Below are 6,778 nucleotides of genomic sequence, written 5' to 3'. Positions count from 1 at the left end.
CAAAATTGCGGGGACTTTTGGCAACCTTTGCGGAAAATTCCGGGGGGTTGATTGGTGTTGGATTTTGAATCAAGTTTCATTTTACTGCCAACCTACATCTTAATGTTTTCTTCAACAAAAACTGGGTGGGTGGCCCACTCGTGGGAGAGGGGGGAAGAAACACCAGCGCAACATCACCATCTTCCTCTCGGGGCCCGTCACCACACACAGACAGAGAGAGACACACACGTGTATACACACACACACACACACACAGAGACACACACACTCTCACAGACAGAGAGACACACATATACTCATAGTCACAAAGAGAGACACACTCACAGAAACAGAAACAACAACAAAATTACATTTGCATAGCACCTTTCACGTCAGGAGGACGTCACAAACACACATACACACACAATCTCAACAGCGGGACCTCAGGGTAAGCGAAGCACATTTCCCGCTCGCACCGCAGCGTGCATCCGGAGCCACTTCACCCACAGTCCCGGCATTCAATAAACAGCAAGCGGCAGCGCACAGAGGCCTGGGGCCGAGCATATTGCATTTTTACATGCAGTGGAAGAGGGTGTCTCTAGCGGGTTCTACGGAATAATTGGGTCCGCACTTTTCTGCTGAACCAGCTCATATCCCTATTCGGCGGCCTATTTGTCTCTTAAATAAAACTGGAACATTTTCACGTTTGCAATATGTTACAATGGATATTCACCGAGGTCATAAGCAAACATGCTCTCCAAAGATTGCAGGGAATGTTTTTTCTCCATTACATATGTAAATGTTGTCTGACAATTTGGAAATAAATGAGGTAGCTTTGACAATAAATTTAACTAATTTCAGGTAAAAATATTTTTAAAACTGGGTCTAATGGATTTACGTACTAGCTTATCTTCTACAATTAGCAAGTGTAAAGAATATGAGCGAAGCTAAAGACCACTGTGAATTCCCTATAGGAAGGTCCCAGTCAAAATCAAAACCGTGTGTGAAGTAAATTATACTCCTTGGAAAAGTATCAAAGAATACTTTTCTAATATGACAATATTCCATCTACAAAAGTATGAATAATCCAGCAACAAATCTTTCAACAAGGATAACTGGTAAGTGAAAGCAGACCTAACAAATTCTTACTGAATCTGGATTTTTGAACCACACATTGAGCTGCACACTTTTTGTATATTGGGTGGCATATCATGTAGAGAGCTGATTTTGATCAAACTGCTACTAATCAGTCTTGAAACAGAATGTTCCATCATCAGATTTGCTGAGTAAAGAGCACAGAGTATGCTGTACAAATTTCAATGAGTTTTTCACTACAATCAGAAATAGATCACTGGGTAAATGACAGCCTGATGTGAAGAACTACTAGATTGTAGCTTCTAACAGCAATCGCTCCAAGGTACAGCCTTTTTATGGATTCCTTGATCCCTTAAAAAAAGAGGGTAGGAGCTTCTGGATGTTCAAGTCACCAGCAGAGCTGCAATCATGTTGGATTTTGAATCAAGTCTCTGTGGACCTGTAGATTGTGAGAAGAATTCAACTGTGGTAGTTCTAGGCTCGCTAAGACATCCAGATGCTGAAAGAGTGCCAAGCCTGGGAAAGTGGCCAATGTTTTATGAATGGATACAATGACCAGTCAGGTCATCTATAGGAGCATACAGATTCCTGGACAATGCAGTTGAAAGCATAAAATGGGTAAAATAAGTGGAAGCCCTTTAGCTGGATGTCCATTAACCCTGGACGCCAGGTAAACCGGAAAAAATGCCTTGCATTTGTTTTCTTACTTGTTTTAAATCCGCCTGTTAATTCAGACAAAAATCCGGTTAATCCGGACAAAATGCCTCGCTTATCACCGCTGTGTCAACTCACTCTGTGTCTTGAGCGGCTTCATTCAGCCACCAGCGACTACAGGATAGAGGTGGGAAGGTTTGAAAATGGACTCCAACCATTCACAAGTGGCTTTGGGCTGTCAATCAGTGATGGGGTGGCGGACGAAGGAAGAAACAAGGGAAGGAATGAGAGGAATAAGATCGCTTCAATTAACCTTGGACGCCGCTTAAGCTGGACAAAACCACTGGTCCCAGTTTATCCGGCTTAAGTGGCTTGCACTGTAAATATAAAAGTCTTTACATCATCAAGATCAGTGTCCAGAAATAGACCACATCTTGTTACGTTCCACAGGAACAGGCACTCTTTTATTAAATTTGCCAGATGCAACGATAAACAATAATAATCCTTATACTGCATAGTAAAGTGATTGTGTATTTGTAGGCAAATGAGCAGCCAAATTAGCACAGCAATGTGCCACATACAGCCTTGATGTAAATGACTAGTTTTATCTGGGGACTGTTGACCGGGACAACAGGAGATACAATCCCTTCTCTTTTCAAGTAGTTCATCTTCAGCGTTAGGAAAGGCGGGACCTTGGTTTTAATGTTTCATTCGAAGGAAGGCACCTCCGATAATGCAGCCCCCCGCCTCCTGCTCCCCCCACTCCATCCCCACCCTGGCACTGCACTAAAAGTTCAAAGTCCCATAAGGAACTTGAACCCACAACTTTCTGACTCACAGCTGAGGGTGCTACCAACTGACGCCCGTAAAAGTAAAGCTTTGATTAGTCTTCCCCAAAAATGTTCCTCAGCCTTCAACCTTAATAGAACATTTCCTTCTCTACCAGTTTGAATATTTCCACACCAATTATCTACAATGGCTACGTAGTGAGATTACTAATTAAGTGGCAAAGTACAATCCGTTTTGTGCTGCAGTCCACGTTCACTAGAAACTGGATTGAGACTATCCAAGATCATTTTACATGAATGGATTGCCTTAATCAACAGTAAATCAGTTCATTTTATTCCCATATTGTAATCCATAAAATGGATTTATGTTTACCTATGCTATGAATCAGAAACAAGTCTGGGTCCTGTTTGTTATAATATTCAGTATTTTCTTGTTACTTATTCATTATTATGATGTGTATACAGTTGGATCTCAATGTTTGGCACCCCTTTATTGTACATTTGTTTATGGCAGGTATGTAGCCTATGGGTTATATTTGGTGCATGGACCAGCCAGCTTCCCTGCCAAAAATGACTGACTTGCAGGCCTGCTTTTGACCTTACAAAAGAAGAAAAACTTTTGTAAGTTTGCCATAGAGTATCCCACAATGATTTTAAGGCTCCCCCTACACAGTCAAATGTGATTCAACTCCAAATTCATAACCGCTTCCACTACAGTACCATGGTGACCTTTCTATTTCCCATATCCTACATCTTTGTAGCCTCGCTAAGTGAGATTTGCCAATTAAAAGGACAGTTTTAGGTTGTGATCCAGAAATAAAAAACTGTCAAAGCTGGAAATCTGAAATAAAATCGGCAAAATGCTAGAAATACTCATCAGGTCAATCAGCACCCGATAGAAAAAGTTTCTTTCACCAAAACTCATAATTGGTTAACAATTTGGTGTATGACATTTTCTTCTTTCAGATGCTTACTTACCTGCTGTACATTTATTGTCTCTTCTGTTTGGCTCATGGTCACAGGTCCAAATAAAATAGATTTAAGACTAAATTCATGTCTCATATGCTGTAGGATCTTTACCGCCACCGGAAAGCAAAAACAATCAGAGATGGATTTGAACAAAGGTTCTAAGGGGAAAATTATGTTTCCTTCCCCCACTACATAAAGTAAACTAATCTGTTACAACTGGTAGGGGAGGGGGGTGGAATGTAAACTATGTAAAAATGTAAACCACACAACAGTGACAATACTGACTCGAAAAAGTAACAACTAATAGGGTAACAACAGACAAGTTTTTTTTTGGCTTCATGGTTTTTGTCACCATGGGACTAGAAACCTTTGAGGCTCTCACTGTCATTATAAATCAAAATGATGCCTAGAGAACACAAAACCAGGGCCAGAATGGGGTTTTAAGCCCATTGGAATGAACAAAGCCTCAACGCTGCAAGGCTTTTACTGTATATTCCCAGAAAAAAATCCAACCATTGCATTAAAAAAGAAAAACAACTACAATATGGACTGGAAAGTGTGTTTCAAGAAGCCCTAAAAACACTTTTATTTATAAAAAAAATTCAATGCATAACTATCCCAGCAATAGTTGAAAGTGCAACAAATGCCCCTAATAATGTTGTAATTTTTTTCCACTTAAACATTCCAGAAATACTGCTGGAACAGCAATTTTATTTTATTTCAACTAAAAATGTAAGTTTACACTGTTTCTACCTTGTTGAACGTGCTGGATTTATAATACAAAACGATTACTTGCAGAATAACAGATGCATGTGCATTACACTGCAAGCTTTGTGCACATTAATGATCCCATGGCACTATTTGGAAAGAAAGGGAAGCTGCTCCTGATGTCCTGGCCAATAATCCTTCACATAAATCATTTACCTCATTGCTATTTGGGCACCTTGCTGTGCACAAAATGGCTGCCGTGTTTGGCTACCAAAAACAGTCACTGCACTTGACAAAACTTACTGTTAAACTCTTCGACATGGAAGACACTATAAAAAGGCAAGTTATTTTCTTTTCTTAGTATCTAGCTGCAAAATAAAAATGAGTCTAATAGTCTTGATTCAGTAGGGACATAAATCGTATAGGTCGGGAGTCTCCAATTTGTTGATTGCGATCGGCTTCTTAGAGCAACAAAAAGTGGCCCACCAAACACCCGCACTAGTCTAGGCAAGTCCACGCCAAATCAATACCTTGTTTCCAATAGCTACTGAGCTGCGATACACATGACGCGGCCATACATGAGGAAAAATCCATTTGGTTGACTGACCAAAAAGGTAGTTCCAATATCCTGTGCCACTGATAAAGGAATAGAAGGCATATGTAATTTGATGGATGGGATAGCTGAAAAGGCGAAGCTGAAAGAGGATATTAGCTGACTCATCACTCACTATGTCAAAACGGTGTGATAGGAATAAAGAAGGCAAATAGGGTGTTGGGCTATATTGCCAAAACAGTTCAATTCAGATCCCAAGACATCATGCTCAAGCTCTAATCAGCCACAATTGTGTACAGTTTTGGTTGCTCCAACATAAAGAGCTACCCATGTCAAAAGTGGCCGTGCAGAGGAGAGAAAAAAGGATGAGCAATGAGTTATATGCAATAATTAGACAAGTTGCAGTTCTTTAGTCTAGAAAAATTTAATCTGACACTTTAGTCCAGGAAAGAGAAGTCTCAATGGGAACCTAATATAGGTTTATAAGATTATAGATAGAAATAGTTTTGGACGCACCTCGAAAGAGAGAGAGAAAAAACAAGAGGACAGAGTGTTTGGGTTGCAAAGGGCAATTTAAGAACAGACACCAAGAAGTATTTCAGTTCCCAGAGGGTAAATTCAAAAGCTGCTCGGATGAAGAATGTTCTTCGTCCCATTCCATCTGAAACCATTTAGCTTCTTTTTAAAACAGGTCCAGCGTCCTGGCCTCAATCAACCTTCCTGGTAACCCATTCCAGTCATTAATTGTCCTCTGGAGATAACAAGTGCATACTGTGCACAATAACCATGGTAATGGCATAGAGCAAGTTATACTATATTAGAAGTAATTTAAACTCTAAGCAGGCAATAATGCTTCAGCAAACCCTAATCAATTAAAATAATAACAATAAACCTTAAATTTTATACAGTCTTTCACGTCAGGATATCTCAAAGTGCTTAACAGTTTATAATATAGGCAAACACAACAGCCTATTTGTGTACAGGAATGTCCCACAAACAGCCATGAAGTGAATGGCCAATTTTATTTGGGGAATTGGTGGTCAGGGCAACAGAAGAAACTCTCTTCTCGTTTGGAATAGTGCAAGAGATCTTTAATATCCACTCAAACAGGCAGACAGGATCTCGGTTTTATCCGAACAATGGCACCTCCAATAATTCAGCACATCCCCAGCATTGTGTTGGAGTGTCAGCTTGGACTATATGATTACAACTATAACTGTAAAAATTGCAATTATACAAGAAGTATTCATTTGACAATATGCATTAATGAATTATGGTGTATGGGTGACATCTAGTGGCCATAACTTAGATTTAATAGCAGCTATTGACATACATTGCAATAACTTCAAATAACTTCCACAACAATTTGCATTTATATATCGCACTTCAAATGGGGTATCACCTTGGAGTGCTTAATAGTGGTGGAGCTCGACACCAAGTCAGGGAGAGAAGATCTATGACCGTAGGCAATGTTGAAAAGGAAAGTCTTCAGGTATGATCTGAGGACAGGCAAGGAGGAAGAGCGATTGGGGCAAAGAGTTCCAAAGCCTTGGGGCTGAAAGCCAATGGTAGAGTGGAGGGGACAAGGGATGTGTAGATGGTTTAAACCAGCTGATAAAGGGGGCAGTTAGTGGACTGGAATCAAGCAAGTCAGAGAAGTAGGGAGGTGCCAAGCATCTTGAAATATCTGTACAGCAATAGAGGGTCAGGAGCTTGGCAAGGACTGGTGTAGTGAGAGTGCAGAATTTAGGAAGGGCGAGGCTCTGGCGGAATTCTTAATTAATGGGTGCTGGAAGGCCAGGAGGCCTTCTGTACCAGAAATGTACTATAGTTCCAGTGCACCTACAGTGCCCCCACACAATATACAGACCTGTATACCCCGCTGCACACCAAAGCACTGTATAAACAGGGTCCACCTGACTCAAGCCTCAGGGATTTTATGTTAGAACACACTTTATAAGCCAAAGAAAAACAAAATGGAATTTGAAACACAACAAGAAAAACAAACACGGTTTGATCACAGCTCATCATA

Source organism: Callorhinchus milii, unplaced genomic scaffold (assembly GCF_018977255.1).
Source record: "Callorhinchus milii isolate IMCB2004 unplaced genomic scaffold, IMCB_Cmil_1.0 Scaffold2, whole genome shotgun sequence".
NCBI lineage: Eukaryota > Metazoa > Chordata > Chondrichthyes > Chimaeriformes > Callorhinchidae > Callorhinchus > Callorhinchus milii.
This window is presented reverse-complemented; position numbering follows the sequence as displayed.